The sequence below is a fragment of the Cydia splendana genome, chromosome Z (assembly GCF_910591565.1).
Source record: "Cydia splendana chromosome Z, ilCydSple1.2, whole genome shotgun sequence".
NCBI lineage: Eukaryota > Metazoa > Arthropoda > Insecta > Lepidoptera > Tortricidae > Cydia > Cydia splendana.
Window position 1 is genome coordinate 1,802,596 of NC_085987.1, and position 18,446 is coordinate 1,821,041.

Here is an 18,446-nt window from a genome sequence, read left to right on the forward strand (position 1 = left end):
ACATTGATTAAATTTAGGTTCTTTTTGACCAAAATTGATTTGCCAGACTAAAGACAGAAAATCTAATAATTTCCACAGGGGTATCCACCCACTCTATGCACTCCATGCGTGCGGGGTGGTTGCAAACTGGCAAAGACGTTCGTTGCCCCCACCGAGGTCGTTCACCCAGCGCACGCGGCGCTTTCGCGACGAAAGGGACGCTGCCATACCGCCGTAAGGGACGGACAAGCTATTATGTAAGTCCTAGACTAAATAGAATAAGTACTTTAAGGGTTGGTACGAATTTGACGCTGAACTTTACTATAGATTACCTACTTCAAAACACCTTACAAGTCTTACAACACCAGAGGGGTTGTAAGTGCGTTGCCGGCCTTTGGACGGAAGTACGCTCATATATTTTTGAGCACACTGGCCGTTCCGATATATCTGATGGCCCTTCAGTAGTCATAGGCAAGTTCTGAAACTATCACAAAGTCTCTAGTCTAGAGCGCACAACGACGAAATTAGAATTAACTGCACACGGAATTAGTTTTATGGTGTCCGACTTCCATCATACCGATTTGTACCCCTAGTGTAAATTTCATTCGATGGCGTGACGTGACGTACGCATTTGCGTTAAGTGTCATTTTGTATGGGATTTCGTGTTTCCAAAACCTCCCGGTTGGCGCGCTGTTCAAAATCCCATACAAAAATAGTTAACGCAAACGCTAACACAGGTCACGCTATGGAATGAAATTTATTTTATTTATTTAGGTTATGGGTATTATTTTTTCCGAGATAAAAAGATGGTAAATATAAAATTAGTTTATTTTTCAAGTAGACGTAGGTATGAATGTCAAATAAAGCTACACCGGCTCTAACCCTACACCTCTGACCCGAGAACATTTAAATCCCTCCTCAATTGGAGGAGGGTATCCGAGCATGGGACTGGCGAGATATATCCTGGACATGAAATTCATTTATAAAGTAGTATACACTTCTAACCTAATTATAGTCGAGAGTGTAGGTCCTAAAATACGTTGTTGTGTGAACATAATATGTCCTTTGGCAGGTGTGGTCCTTAGGACCCAATGATGGATTTAAGAAGTGGAGCCACAAAGCCATATTTTAGGAACACAAACATTAATTCTGCCAAAGGAAATCTTTTATTCAGTGAACGCCGTATTTGACCTTTTTATGGCCTGAGCACACTCGACTATTAGCAACTTTCAAAAACCAAATAAATTAGCATTTCTTTTGTTTCATTGCTTTCTGAACAAACGAAATTCATTCCAAGTTATAGAACAAGGTACCTACTTACAAATGAAAAATAGGGAAGGTTTTGTATGGTGGGCCTTACGAACATAATAGTTATTTGTTTTACTAGGGGGCAAAGTTTAACCCCTCGTGCTAATATTGATACCCGAGCAAGCGAAAGATTCTAATATAGAACCACAAGCGTAGCGAGTGGTTCGAATAAAGGAATCTTGAGCGTTGCGAGGGTACTACTAGCGAAAATACAAACTGTGAAATATGAAACAAAATCAAAGCATTCAATTAAATATCAATGTTATTAAATATTTATCATTCAAAATCATCATTTAAAAGTCAATTCTACCAGCAAACATAAGAAAACAACTCAACATTTGCATTTGATTACTTTGCCTCGCGTGTGGATAAAATGCAACTTTTTTATCAGTTTTTGAACAATCAAGAGAGCCTTTACCAGCTGGTGTGGTGAAAATGATTCTGTAGTCAAAGTGAAAAGGCCGCCTAATCTAAGATTAGCCTGACCTGAATCGTGCGCAAAAAAACCTTTTGTCTACTTTTTTCCTTCTTTGAACTCCAATGCTAAAGCGCTTTGTTCGAGCCAAGGCGACTTTTTCTGGGTGTGCAGATTTTGATGTGAATTGACCTGGGTTTTCCAAAAAATGTTTTAGAGTTGCGCTACCGGGCGCCTTGACGCCTTCAGTCCGCTCAATAGACAGACAGTGAGACATGATTGACAATGGTTGTAGGGGTTGGCTGTTACCGCTTAGTAAGCTCAAAGCTGACTTAGGGCTAGTTGCACCAACCACAATTAACTATAACAGGCTGATCAACGTCAAGCAGCAGAGAACTATGAAACTTTCCATACAATAAAATTTAGCGAACGCTAAGACTGTGACAGAAGGTTTGGTGCAACCTCGGAGTAATTAACAATGGAGCCGCCATGTCTAAAATTTTCGGTACAAAATAGTCTGCCGTTTTTTGCGGGGGAGGGGCACATCAAATGTATAGGTACGTCATGTCAGATAAACGTCAGTCCATACATATGGTTGACATGTGGTTGACCATTGGCCGCCTTTTCTCGACAGAGGGGAACGCCTGTTAATGGCGGCTCCATTGTTAATTACTCCGAGGGTGCAACCGACCCTTAAGCCGACTTTGCACTGACTAACAGTCCGCCGGACGATATCGGCCGGTCAGTTGTTCGGAACTGTAAATTTTTTGTTCTAACTGACAAGCCGATATCGTCCGGCGGCCTGTTAGTCAGTGGTCGGCTTTAGTCCTAAAAAAGCTAACATCTGTAGGTAAAAGATTTACAGACACTTCGCTGGCTCAATATTACAGGGTTCTACATATGTTACATTTTCAAGATACCTATCTAGTTCAAATTCAACTTAATGTCACTATGACAATGTTCAAATTTCAGTTTAATAAAAGTGAAACATAGAACCCTGTAATAATATTGGGCCAGCGACTTAAAAAACAAAGGCCCCCGCCGCGTCTGTCTGTATCTATGTATGTTCGCGATAAACTCAAAAACTACTAAACAGATTTTCACGCGGTTTTCACCTATCGATAGAGTGATTCTTGAGAAAGGTTAAGGTGTGTAATTTGTTATGGTTTTGTCGAATTATAAGAAGAGGCCACGCACGTAACAATACGTTCATCAAGAGATTGTCCGCCCGTCCAAGTCCGTTCTACACGGCTGGCGACAAAGCTTCCGGCCAAGGTGACCTTGCTGGTTCCCAACCGTCTAGACTGTTTGCCACCAAATTACATTGCGCCTATACCAAGGTCACGGTGACCTTGGACCATTGGGAGCTTAGATTTTGTGTGATTAAATGGTCCAATTTTCAATTTGCTGTAGAGTTTTTTTTAATCAGTTTCGATATTTGATGGATATAGGTACTCTGGCAAACCCGTTTTGTCAGTAGATAAACGTAGAAAAGTAGAAAAAATTCTATGGGAGAATAATTAACCCTTCGCGCCTACATTAAAAAAAAATCCGCCTTTTTCTACTCACGGGAATGGCTTGCCGTTGCCAAACTATACCTATTAAGAGTTCATTATTCTGTACAATATATGCGCAATTTCACCGAATGTCCTACCCAACGAAAAAATTACATATCTATATTAATAAACGCGAGCCGCTTTGACGGAAAAACCAAAAGAAATTATGCTCAATCGAAAGAGCTTGAAAAAATATCACTTTTGAATCGAGAACATATATCCGCAAAATTCGTATTGTCGCGTATTTTGCATTTAAAAGTGAAAAAATTTCGACAAACAATACTAAAGGCTCAATTTGTTGGTTGACATTTGACAGCTATGCGTTGCGTTTAGAAACTGCAAATATGCTTACAAGTTAGGTTGGTCGTTTTTTTTTTAATAATAAGCAAGACGAATATTACTGTTTATTTGATGACTTTCCGGTATGTATAATGGTTATTATTTGCATTAAGTTTCGTTTCATATGGATATGTATACCGGTATAATTATTACATAAATTTGTTTTTAAGCCAGAACGTGCGATAGTCTGTTATGGCTTTTAAGACGATAGCAACACTGCCTAGACGTCAACGACGGCTGTTATTCGAAAATACTTTATCCGGTACTCCAGACGTGATAAAAACCTGTTAAATAGTGTATTGTGTCTGTTAACAATAAAAAATAGTCACCGAACATAGTGCAAAGTGCAAACGCCATCGTAACGTAACGAGATTTGAACTTCAAAGCGTTCCATGGGTGTATTGTGTTTAGTATAAACATCGGTCTCTCAGTTGTATTTTAATATTTCAGAATGATTCCAAATATTCTTACATGTCAAGGCACTACTAGCTACCTGGAAATGCAAGTGAAAGCAACCTTGAAGCAGCTGTGATAAACTAATAAGTGAGCGAGATTTAAATGACGTTGTTCAAAGAAACTTTGAGTTAAGTGCCAGCTGACTGTAACTCACTCTAATTAAGTACATTGCCAGTGTGAAACAGTGCAAAAAGCTACAGTGTATTGTGGACATATTTAATAACTGTGCTTTAGACTATGAATCAAATTTGAGGTGTATCGGTGAATTGGAAAGTCAACTGCATAAAGCTAATAAGTTATCTCCGGAGTCAATGTAAGTTGAATATAAGATTAAATATAATAAGATATATAGATAGTATATATGTCGCAGTCAAAAGTGTGAACTGGTCAAAAGAACTTTTAACCGACAAAAACAGGCAAAACTGCTTTTGACTGAGCATGTTGGTCAAAAGTAGTTTTACCTGAAAATCATTGGTTAATAGTAATTGTGTTGTGACTGTTACTATCAGTCAAAAGTACTCGCAGAGATAGGTAGGTTAGGGTTATTTTTTTGCTACGCCCAAAAAACGAAACTGTTCCCAGAGATAGGTAGGTTAGGGTTATTTTTTTTTTGCTACGCCCTAAAAACGAAACTGCTGCCAGAAATAGGTATGATTTTCAGGTAAAACTACTTTTGACCAACATGCTCAGTCAAAAGCAGTTTTGCCTGTTTTTGTCGGGTAAAAGTTCTTTGGCCAGTTCACACTTTTGACTGCAACAGGTTGGGCTGGACATATGGCAAGGGAAGGTAAAGATAAGTGGGATAGAGAGGAAGCGGAATGGTATCCTAGAGATGGAAAAAGGAGAGAAGGGAGACCAATAATGAGGTGGTCGGATGACATAAAGAAGCATGCGGGACCTAATTGGATAATAATTATTAAAAAGCAATGACATAAAAATTATTTAATAAAGTTACTAAGGAAAACATATTGAAACTAATTGATATAAATGAAATGTGAATTTATTTAAATGTAATATGTGCTGAAATTTAATTTTTTGGTCAATAAAGGCTATTCTATTCTATTCTATTCTATTCTAATTTGACAGGTGACAACAAAAAAAATATTAATTCCTGCTAAAATTTCAGAGTCATAGTGAAGCGTAGTACATAGTACCAAAACAAGGTTGATTTTTAGGGTTCTGTAGCCAAAGGGTAAAAACGGGACCCCTATTACGAGGACTCCAATATGTTATTAGAACAAAACAAATTATTTTCAGAAAATATTTAATTTAGGCTTAGGGATGGCGAGGCTCCATAAGCCTTCAGTAAGTAGTGCATAAGTATACTTGGAAAAATTCGACCTATGCCGCCGTGGGTAGCCCGGTGGCAGAATGGCACAGGCACCTGCTGCAATAGCAGAGGACGCTGCTTTGATTCCAGCCTAGGACACTGGAGGCCTTGGTCACTTTACAGGGTTGCGTACCCATAGGGTAAAAACGGGACCCTATTAAATATTAAGACTCTGCTGTCCGTCTGTCTGTCACCAGGCTGTATCTCAAGATCTCATGAACCGTGATAACTAGATTAACTAGACAGTTTCAATTTTCACAAATGATGTATTTCTGTTGCCGCTATAACAACAAATACTAAAAACAAATTAAAGAAATATTTAAGCGGGGCCAATGCAATGCTAGGCTGGATATGACTGATGAAATGAGTAAATTTTTATTAATATGTTTTAATATGACATGTTGGTGGCAAACAAGCATACAAGGCTGTTAATGCCGATGGTAAGTGGGAGTTTAGACTAGACCTCTGCTTCTCCAAGGGACTCACATTGCTGACCGAGTAAATTTTTATTAATATGTTTTAATATGACATGTTGGTGGCAAACAAGCATACAAGGCTGTTAATGCCAATGGTAAGTGGGAGTTTAGACTAGACCTCTGCTTCTCCAAGGGACTCACATTGCTGAACGAGTAAATTTTTATTAATATGTTTTAATATGACATGTTGGTGGCAAACAAGCATACAAGGCTGTTAATGCCGATTGTAAGTGGGAGTTTAGACTAGACCTCTGCTTCTCCAAGGGACTCACATTGCTGACCGAGTAAATTTTTAATAATATGTTTTAACATGGCATGTTGGTGGCAAACAAGCATACAACTCATACAAGGCTGTTAATGCCGATGGTAAGTGGGAGTTTAGACTAGACCTCTGATTCTCCAAGGGACTCACATTGTTGACCGAGTAAATTTTTATTAATATGTTTTAATATGACATGTTGGTGGCAAACAAGAATACAAGGCTGTTAATGCCGATGGTAAGTGGGAGTTTAGATTAGACCTCTGCTTCTCCAAGGGACTCACATTGTTGACCGAGTAAATTTTTATTAATATGTTTTAATATGACATGTTGGTGGCAAACAAGAATACAAGGCTGTTAATGCCGATGGTAAGTGGGGGTTTAGACTAGACCTCTGCTTCTCCAAGGGACTCACATTGCTGACCGGTTACAAATCTATTACACTCATACTAGGGCTCCGTACCTGAAGGGTAACTAAAAAAACGGGAACCTATTAGCGATTCCGACTCGCACTTGGCCGGTTTTTCTTAGTAGGTATATGACATTTATTTCAGTTTTACTTCATTGTCTGTCTGTCTGTCTGTCTGTCTGTCTGTCTGTCTGTCTGTCTGTCACCAGGCTGTATCTCATGAACCGTGATAGGCCTAGGCAGTTGAAATTTTCACAGATGATGTATTTCTGTTACCGCTATAACAACAAATACTAAAAAGTATGGTACCCTTCGTGCGCGAGCACTTGCCCGGTTTGACATTTCAGGCTCCGTCACACAGGCGCGTTTCGCGTGCGGCGCGTGAGCGGGGCGCGCCGCTTTTTCATATAAAACGCTCAGGCCCGGCTCTGAAATCGCGCCGGTGTGACGGAACCTTTATTTCAGTTTACTCCACTGTCCCTCTGTCACCAGGCTGTATCTCATGAACCATGATAGCTAGACAGTTGAAATTTTCACACATGATGTATTTCTGTTGCCGCTATAACAACAAATATTAAAAAGTGTTCCGTTCTTGATGGGTGAGTCCGACTCGCACTTATTCAGTTTTTTTTTGTAAACGAATTTAATATTAACGGATAGGCATTAATATTAAAGAATGAAATAGTAGTGATAATTTCCAACCTTTCACTTTAGTGCCATGAAGGGTAGGTACAAAAGGGTTCCCTCTTTTGAGATTGGAAAGTGGGCTAGGTTATAAATGCGGCCTTCACAGAACCGATCTGCGACCAGAAAAGTGGGTCAGGTTAGAAATGTGATCCTTATAGAACCAAACTGCAACCAGAAGTAAGTTAGGTTAGAACTGCGACCCTTACAGAACCGAACTGCTACCAGAAAAGCGGATTAGGTTTTTTTAATTAAGTATATATTTGTTTTTAGATATATCGGAATAGTAAATTTTTCGAGTTATGATTGTATGTTACGGATTTAAAGTTTTCTGAGATGAGATAGGTTTGTAACCGCCTTGATGAAGGTATGAAGTCTAAAAGTAAATAATTACTTAATTCAAAATGAGTATTACCTATTTCTATTATTTATTTTACCCGAGCGAAGCCGGGTTTTCATCTAGTAGGTAATATTTCGGTTCTCACCTTAGAGCATTTAGTAACTGGAGACGTCATGGCTGTCATTTTCTGTACGAAACAGTCTGCCGATTTTTGCGGGGGAGGGGACTTCAAATGTACCTATTGCTATTTCTACATGATTTCTACATCACGTACAAATAGCCATGTCAGTCCATACAAAAGTTTGCACAATTGTTTTTCGGCAGAGGGGTAAGCTCATAAAGGCCATGGCGATGGGTAAGTTATTAAATGCTCTAAGGTTCTCACCAATTTGGGTAGAATGCGTCCTTAGCCGCGCCATCCCCTTCTCCGTCTGCCTCTTCAATTTAGCCGAATTTTATCAAAATGTAACAAAAAAGCCGAATAGCCGAATTTTATTCAAATGTTACTTTTTATTTATTCAAACGTAGGTACAATTTTTTTTAAATTAAATAACATGATACCCGCGCTCCCGGACACGCACTTTCATCTCGCTTACGCTCAGTGAGAGTGACAGAAGAACACGAACTCACTGGACCTTAAGCCTCGACCTCCGTTTTTGATATCGCGAATGATTAAGTATTGTATTATTTTAATATAATAATTGCATTATCATAGATCTCCGACCTCCGGTTGGCGGCCACGTGAACTTATACGACTTATACAACGGATACTTAACACTTATTGACCGAACGAAGCGAAGGTCTCCATTTTGGCTTGGGCAAAAATGTTTTCGTGTGTCTGTCCGGTAGTTCTCATCTATAGGTCGTATTTCTCAAACCAATTCTCGTGAAAGTTTGATCATTATATAATAAGATTTTTTTATGTCAATTCTGTTTTTGGTAATTATTCAAAATGATGGACCCCCTGGGAGGACTATACAGCTCACAGAGCCACTATAGACTATAATAATTTTAAGTTAGTCTGTCAGTAATACTCATGCAGTACTTATTGGTTTTTGTAGCATATTAGGGCCATTTTGTTTAACGTTGTACACTACACTGTATTTTAAAATTTGGAAATTTTTATGTTAGGTACTTATACTTTCACTCAGAATCACGAGCTTTCTCGATCCTAATAGGAGAAAAAGGCTGTCCCAAAATTTCCATAAATTTTTCGTTCCTGCCATTCCGTAACCGTCAATGTCAGTACAAAGAATTTGATAAATGGTAACGGTATTTAAAATAAAAATCATGGGACACATTTTTCTCCAACTATGTATACATAATTATATCAGGATAGAAATAGTTCGTGATTCTGAGTACTTACATCTCGGATTAATTAACAATGGATCCGCCATTAACAGGCGCGCGTTCCCCTCTGTCGAAAATAGGCGGCCAATGGTCAACCACATGTCAACCATATGTATGGACTGACGTTTATCTGACATGACGTACCTATACATTTGATGTGCCCCTCCCCCGCAAAAAACGGCAGACTATTTTGTACCGAAAAATTTAGACATGGCGTCTCCGTTGGTTATATCCTCTAAGACTTTCATATAACATAAAAAAATCCAAATTAAAAAAATAAAATAGCCCCTTATTGGCAGGATATTCTTGACCTTGACAGTAAGTGACGTAAGGCACTGGTCAAAACCGAAATGTAGTGCTCATCGTTTCGCAAGCTCCGCGTATATTTATTTATCGATCGCACTGTGGCAGTGAGGCAGTAGGTCAAGGGTGTGGCCTACATTGCGCCCAAATTCGCGGTGCACCGCTAGTGATGGCCAAAAACCGGTTTCAACAATTAAAAAAAAATAAGAGGCGTTTTCCCGCAATCAAACCAAGTGCTTTCGAAATAGAGCTTCCAAAAGTTTTTTTTTTCTAAAATACTAACTAAACTTGGTCAAGCAGATCTTGTCAGTAGAAAAAGGCGGCAAATTTGAAAAATGTAGGCGCGAAGGAATATGTCTCATAGAAAATTTGAACTTCGCGCCTTTTTCTACTGACAAGATTTGCTTGACTAATTTGACTATCTATATATGCATTTTGTTTATAACCTAATTATGTTTCGAGTTTAAGTAGAGCTATAAAAGCAAAGTTTTAAATACCAAAAGGTAAGGCGTTAGATTCAGTCAGTGTGCCAGTGGGTCAAGGGTGCGGCCTACTTGCGCCAAAATTCGCGGTCCAACTGATAGTGATGCGCGAGCGCCGGTTCCTGAACATATCGAGGACCATTATTTTTTGGTAAATACTTAAGTATAGGTACATGATTTGATTAATGTGTTATATTTGAGCTTAGTATTTTATATTTTTTATTAAATTGATTTATTGTTACTAGGAGAATGATTAAAAATAAAGACGTGGTTATAAAGTATAGGTTATTTCAATCTATTTGGCTTAAAACACAGGAAATGCTAGTAAGAGTATATTAAAACTATGTTCTTTAGCGATTAACATTAAGTGTATCTTTATAATAAGCGTATTTTTATATTTTTTATTTCTACATTATTTACTCGTGTTTTTTTAACCAGCAGCTTAATCATGTATTTTTTTTATATTGACGAATTTACATGCTAAGTGCCATCTTAATACAGATACGGGTTATTGGATAGAAAAAATAGGTGCCACATAAATAAATAAAAATAAAATCCTTATGACACGATTCGCTTACCAAAGTGAGTAGGTGTAAGTATTTTTTTTATCGACAACTCTCAGCCCCGCTTGCCGACCGGGCACAGCACTAGCGCAAGGGCGTTACGTAACAGTTTAAGGCCGCCGGCAGGTGAATGTGAAACACCCACGATGCGTGTCCTTTATGAATGACACACATGCATGTTGCCTTTGTGCTGGACGTCACACGCGTCCACCGTTTCGGTGCCGTAAAATGTGCCTTTGCTCCCCACTGGCATAGAGAAATTGGTAAATTAACCCTGGCCGCACACGTTCGGAATTTTCCGTACGGAATGACATGTGCAAGCGAGACAGCGCTATGCATTTGTAGAGCGACGTCCGGTCCCCACCTGTAATTCCGTACGGAATCCGAATGAAAATTCCGAACGTGTGCGGCCAGGGTAAGAGGCCCACAGATTACCAGTTCGCTGGACGATATCAGCCTGTCAAGTAATCGCATAAGGTAACGGTGGCGAATAACTGACAGGCTGATATCATCCGGAGAACTGGTAATCTGTGGGCCCCTTTACAGTGCTCACTTCATACATAGATAAATCCACAATCCATTGCATAAATGGCCTTACAAGGAAGGAGGACGACCGCTTCCCATACAAACGTAGTCCGCATTTTTAAGGTTACCAACTCATAACATTCTGTTTAGGCTCGCGTTCAAAAATCAACACCCAATTCCTCAAAAATCGAGTATTAATGTTACCCCGCGACTCACCTCAGTCTGCGGCATACATACCTATAATCACTAACTTTATAAAACCAAGTCCCCCGCCGCGTCTGTCTCTTTGTGTGTATGTACGTTCGCGATAAACTCAAAAACTACTGAACGGATTTTCATGCGGTTTTCACCTATCGATAGAGTGATTCTTGAGGAAGGTTAATTTGTTAAGGTTTTGCGTAACCCATGCCAAGCCGGGGTGGGTCGCTAGTGATTAATAAAATATGTATGTATACCCGTATGAAATAGCAATGATTCACGAGTTAAAGACCGTATTGTCAATTATAGGCTCAACTTTACTTAGCCTTTTTTTTTGGTATTATATTTTTATTTCAAAATTACGCATGTGTTTAATTAGTGCTTTAATAAGGAACACTTTTCGTCCTGGGACCTCGACGTAAAGCATATGGTTTGGACAAAATTTACCTAATTCTCTCGAGTAATACTACAAGAAAATTTGCGGTTTGCGAACAAGACAATATCATCCAAAAAAATCGTACCAACAGCAATTACACATGATTCGTATAGCAAAACATCTGGACATAGTCTATAAGCATTTCTTCATATTAAAAAAAGTTTAGGATCTGTGCATGGTGGCCTTATGGCATGCTACTTACGACAACTATGACTTTGACATCTAATATGTAACTATCATGGAGCGTTTCTATCGACCCGCTCTAGTAGTCTGTTCGAGAAACTGAAAACGGTGAATAATAGAGATACTACTCCTAAAAATACGTGTGATACCTCATTAGATTCGTCATGATGCCTAGAGAAATGTATTCGAAGCGTGTATTAGCACACAAAAAATATCAAAAGTTATAAACAAAAACAGGGAGAAAAAAGTAGATATTTTTTATTTCCCCAATATCTCAAAAAGTATTAAGAAACCAAAATTAATACTAGCAAAAATCAGAGCTTTGTAAGACCTCGCGGAGTTTTTCTACCTAAACGTACCGGACCGCGACTTTGATCCAGTCCGAGGCTTGTTCCATGTTCGATCGAATGGGTACGTAATAAGTCCGTTAAGGACGCAGCTATAAGTGAGAGCAAGAAAGAAATATACCTACTAATTGAACCCCGGTCGCTGTCCGGTACGCCTGTCTGTTACAGCTCTTACTTTGTCCATTAAAAACGTGTCCAGACGACAAAATCAATTTGCCAATTGATATCATCCACACGTAATATACAATTTCATAAGCGCTTATTACATCCTACACGGTTGCCCAGTACTTTTTGTAAGGAAGCCAACTGGCTTTCCTACATAATGTTGGGTCAGCGAGTCAATGTCCTTGAATTTATTTATGCGTCCACACCACACAATTGAGCGTAAAACTATCCCGTCTGGACACCTACTGGCGGTAATCAAGCTGCTCCGCACATAAACTTACGTATAATTTGCTCTCAGTGCTCATCAAGACGAGTGAGATGACCAAAACAGCGTGTCCCTATGTTGCAACAAACGTACCGTGAGTTCCACTAAATACTGCCAGGGTTCAGCTACAGCTCTATCGTGACATCGTGAGTATCTCCTAAGTGCTCAAAAAAACAAGTCGGATGACCAAAACAGCGTGTGCCTATATTGTTTAAAACCCGAGCTCCACTAGGTACTGCCAGAGTTCAGCATCAGCTACCTTGGGTACTACTCTACCAAGTGATCATCATGAGTCGGATGTCCAAAACAGCGTGTGTCTATGTTGCACCAAACCCGAGCTCCACTAGGTACTGCCAGGGTTCAGCATCAGCTCTATTTTGGGTAGTACTCTCCTAAGTGCTCATCAAGACGAGTGAGATGACCATAACATCGTGTGCCTATATTGCAACAAACCTGAGATCCACTAAATACTCCCAGAGTTCAGCTACAGCTCTATTTTGGGTATCTCTAAAGTGCTCTTAAAAACGAGTCGGATGACCAAAACAGCGTTTCCCTAAGTTGCACCAAATCTGAGTTCCGCTAGGTACTGCCAGGGTTCTGGGTAATTTTGTTGAACTGCACGCCGACGTTGCAATTGGCGCGCAGCTTCCATACAAGTTGCAGTCGGGTTGTATTAACAAACTTCAGTGATTTAGGGCTGATACGGACGGCCTAATATGCTTATCTTCATTTATAATTTTGGCAGTTTCAAGCAATAGTAACACTAAAACTGTTTTTCGAACTGAAAATACCCGATTTAAGTTTGCTAACACAACATGACTGATCAGTTTATCGGCGTCACAGAACAGAACATACGAGTAAATTGACCTCCGCAGTGAATATACAGCAAGATTGAATGTTCCAGTATACACAGAAACTTAATTGCTAAATTGGGAATCAAACCGACCGAAGCGAGATGGATCAGAATCAAAAATGTTAACCCTTTTTAGGGTTCCGTACCTCAAAAGGAAAAAACGGAAACCTTATAGGATCACATGTGCGTCTGTCTGTCCGTCCGTCTGTCCGTCTGTCACAGCCTATTTGCTCCGAAACTACTGGACCAATTAATTTGAAATATGGTACACATATGTAAGTTGTGACCCAAAGACGGACATGTAACGTCAACAAATGAATACATCATAGGGACTACTTTTGGGGGGTAAATGAGAAAATTAAAAAACTAATTTTTGCAAACTATATCGTGTTACATATCAAACGAAAGGGCTCATTGTGAGAATCTCAAATATATTATAAATTTAGGATAAAACGTTTAGAAGTTATTCAAGAAAATAGATAAAAAATGATCATTCCCGGGGCCTCTATCTCCGAAACTACAGGGTCTAACATTTTGAAAAGAATACACAAAATAGTTCTTTACCTAAAGATGACAGGAAAGCCGATTAAAAATCTAGAGTCAAGCGTGAGTCGGATTTAAGAACAAAAATGCGATTAGGCTTTTTTAGGGACACAGCCGCAATGGCCCACGTGAAACGTGGTGTAGACAGCTATTGCGAAGGCACTAGGCCGATAGCCGCATAAGAACGAAGCCCCGAAGCGTCCCGATGAGGCGTGCCTTTATGATCAAGCATGAGTCGGACTGAAGACAAAAAATGCGACTAGGCTGTATCTAGCACACAGTCGTAATGGTACTTGTAGTACTGATTGATTAGGTTACTATTGTTACGTGTTTAAAAAAAGCACTATGGGTATTACCTCCCTTCGTCCTTCGCTTTTAAAACACTTGCGGAAGTTGTGGGAAGCGCGAAACCGTCGGACGCTCCGAGCTTTCAGCTCTACGCGGAGCTCGGCCTTCAGTCTTCGCATTTGGACAGTTGTAGGTGCTATTGTTCGGGATGTAATCTTCCTATCCAAGCTACTTTGCATAGTTGCAGTGATATAAGCCACCGCTCCGTAACACTTCATGTTACATCTGGTTTTTGATCTGACCAATTCGGGTTTTTCAAGACGAGTCACGTCATTTCACGTACAAAAAAAAATGTTAAAAATTGTGTGATGTACGGAACCCTTAAAACGCGAGTCCGACTCGCACTTGACCAGTTTTTTGTATTAATCTTTGTTAGCACATAGTACATTAGCACGAATTTTAATTCATATTTTTTCTAACAGATGGCGCTAGTAGTAATACAAAGTTTTATTCCTTTATTTTATTTTTTTAGGTTTATAAAATGATATTTTTATGTTTGATAACACATCTAGACATGAATTTAAATTACTATGTTAAATTTCAAACCTATAAGTGCGATAGTTTTTCCGTAAAATGTACCACAAGAATGCATAGTTTGTCGAATAGTCATAGGGCTCGCTTCGCTCGCCCTAATTATAAAAGAGGAGGGTGTTTCCAATCAAACATTCTATACTTTGCAGAACTGTATCTCCATTATTTATACTTTTTATTCAACGCTGAACACAGCCCTCCGCGCCTCATTTTCGAGAAACGCGCGCGGCGTGAAAAAACGATTACGTAACATTAAATATAATTTTAAAGGTATCAAATATTCATTGAATTTTTTTAATATGGTGTATTTAAAACATGTCAACAAATGTAGGTACTTCAAGTAGAAATTTATCTTAAAGTTATTTTTTCAACAAGTTAGGCAATTGTTAATGAACAAAATGTTCTCGAAATTCCTTCTTTATTGAAATCGGACAAAAATGTATAAATAACTATTGTACAATTTTCTCGCTTTCTAGAGCCCTTCTCATATACATGCTTAATAAGAGCACATTATAAAAGTTTTAATACTTTGCTTAAAATAAGTTTTAGAATAACATAGAAAATTTACGAAAAACGAAAAATCAAGGTAAAATTGTAAAACTTAAAACAACATTATAACCAAACTATTAACTTTATTAAAACTTTTATAATGTGATCTTATTAAGCATGTATATAAAAACAGCTCTAGAAAGTGACAAAATTTTACAATAGTTATTTATAATTTTTTTTTCCTTTTCAATGAAGAAGGAAGTTTGAGAAAATTTTGTTAATTAACCTAACCTAACCTAACTTGTTGAAAAATAACTTTAAGATAAATTTCTACAAGTAGTACATTTGTTGATATGTTTTAAATATACCAAAGTTTTTTTTAAAATTTCAATGAATATTGAATACCTTTAAAATTATATTTAATGATACGTAATCGCTTTTTCACGCCACGCGTGTTTCCCGAATAGTAGTAGCGGTTGACCAAAATCAGCTGCAAATGGTGTTAAAGGTATGAAAATCGGCACGATTAATCTTTAGGCCATTTGAATCAATTTGACCCGTAGCACCAAAAAAAACAAACGGAAAGGAATTATGACTTCATCTTTTTTTTGTACGGAAAAATAAAAAAAAATGTACAGAAACCTATTGTGTGTGGTATTAAATGAAAGGGCATATTGAGCCGGTTCTAAAAATATATCACATTATTGTATTTCCGTCACTTGCATTCAATTAAAATTAAAATAATATTCAAAACCTACCAAGTTTGGGCTCCCCCAGATACGAAACCGTTGAATTATTTTTAGCAAAATATACTCAAGTAATACCCAATATCCTCATATCTAACCCCTAGAAATTAATTTCGAAAATATTTAGTTTTAGTATTTTTTAATTTTTTTTATTATTACAAATTGTGATCTATCAATCTATCAATGAAACGGCCACAAATAAATGTGTGATGATGATGATGAACACACAAATAAATGCCCTTACCAGGATTCGAACCCGGGACCTCCTACTTCATAGGCAGGGTCACTATTGACTAGGCTAGGAGGCCGTTTCATTGATAGATTGATAGATCACAATTTGTAATAATATTTTTTTTTTATAATAAAACAAAATATTTTCGAAATTAATTTCTAGGGGTTAGATATGAGCATATTGGGTATTACTTGATGTATATTTTGCAAAAACTAATTCAACGGTTTCGTATCTGGAGGAGCCCAAACTTGGTATGTTTTGAACATTATTTTTATTTTAATTGAATGCAAGTGACGGAAATATAATAATGTGATATCTTTTTAGAACCGGCTCAAAATGCCCTTTCATTTAATACCACACACGATAGGTTTCTGTACAATTTTTAGGGTTCCGTACCCAAAGGGTAAAACGGGACCCTATTACTAAGACTCCGCTGTCCGTCCGTCCGTCCGTCCGTCCGTCCGTCCGTCCGTCTGTCTGTCACCAGGCTGTGTCTCACGAACCGTGATAGCTAGACAGTTGAAATTTTCACAGATGATGTATTTCTGTTGCCGCTATAACAACAAATACTAAAAACAGAATAAAATAAAGATTTAAGTCGGGCTCCCATACAACAAACGTGATTTTTGACCGAAGTTAAGCAACGTCGGGCGGGGTCAGTACTTGGATGGATGACCGTTTTTTTTTGCCGTTTTTTGCATTATGGTACGGAACCCTTCGTGCGCGAGTCCGACTCGCACTTGCCCGGTTTTTTTTAAATTTTTCATACAAAAAAAGACGACGTCATAATTCCTTTCCGTTTGATTTTTTTTTTGGTGCTACGGGTCAAATTGATTCAAATGGCCTAAAGACTAATCGTGCCGATTTTCATAACTTTAACACCATTTGCAGCTGATTCCCGAATTTCAGGCTGTACCGCTATCACTAGAAAATGAGGCGCGGAGGGCTGTGTTCTACGTTGAATAAAAAGTATAAATACCAGGAGATGCAGTTCTGCAAGTCTGCATTTTTTTATTGGAAATATCCTACTTTTTTATAATATTAATTTTGGTTTCTTAAATATTAATACTTTTTGAGATATTGGGGAAATAAAAAATATCTACCTTTTTCTCCCTTTTTTTTTGTTTATAACTTTTGATATTTTTTGTGTACTAATACATGCTTGGAATACATTTTTCTAGGCATTTTTAGGAGTAGTATCCCTATTTTTCACCGTTTTCAGGATCTCGAACAGACTATAGCGATGGATCAACGCCATGAATGTCCGTTAGGCTTTGGTTTTAAACTTATTCTTCTAGCTGTCTCCGTCATTACGCTTGCATCAGAAATTGAAGAGATTCCAAAACGTGGGGTGAAAAATCGTTATATGTGAAAATAAAAATTCACCACATTTATTCCGCAGCTGTTCAATTGAACAGTCATGAAGAGGACTCACTTAGATAACATGTTTTGGCAGCCTATTAACCTGTTGTTACTTTAAATCGTACCAAAGAGTCGGTGAAATAGTCTCAAATTCAGCTCGATAGGCTTGTCCGGACTGTATTTGCTATAAGTACGGTATTAAAAGCATCATAAAGTCCCTAAAATAAAGTAAATGTCAAACCTTCTTAAATCAGATATAGCTTAAAAATACCATCAGATCAAACTCTTAGAACATAGTAGGTAATACAAAATAATACACATGCCAACAGTTAGACGTATAATCTGTCCCTATACTTAACAATAGTCTTTATGGAATTTTTAGTTTCGGTGCTGAAAGACATTATCTAATATGTATTTTAATATGTATGTACTTACCTATTTATAATTATGTAAGTGGTTAGGAGCCGTCTTAAAAGTGACCATGAATTTTAAACGAACACGTTTTGTCACAAGTATAACATCAACGACACGTGACATAATGAGTTTTTGAAAATATAGTAACATAATAGGTATAATTTAATTGGTTAATTCAAACTCGTTCTACCTAAGAATTACTCACCTAATGAATTTTCATAATTCTATTGTAAGATAAATTATTTTTCATAATTAAGAAGTGCCTACTCGAACAAAATCTCCATGCAATTAAAATGAATAAAAATATGGATCAAACGTTTCCCGAAAAATATTTATTTACATAGGTATGAATGTGTCAATGAATACAATTTTTACAAGCTTTTATTTACTTTCACCTGACCGTTGTCTGTCTGTCTGTCTGTAATCAAATCTTGCAAGTTAAGTTTGATCCACTTCCCGGTTTCCAATTGAGCTGAAATTTTGCATGCATGTATAAATCGGATGACAATGCAATATTATGGTACCATCGAGCTGATCTGATGATGGAGACAGGAGGCGGC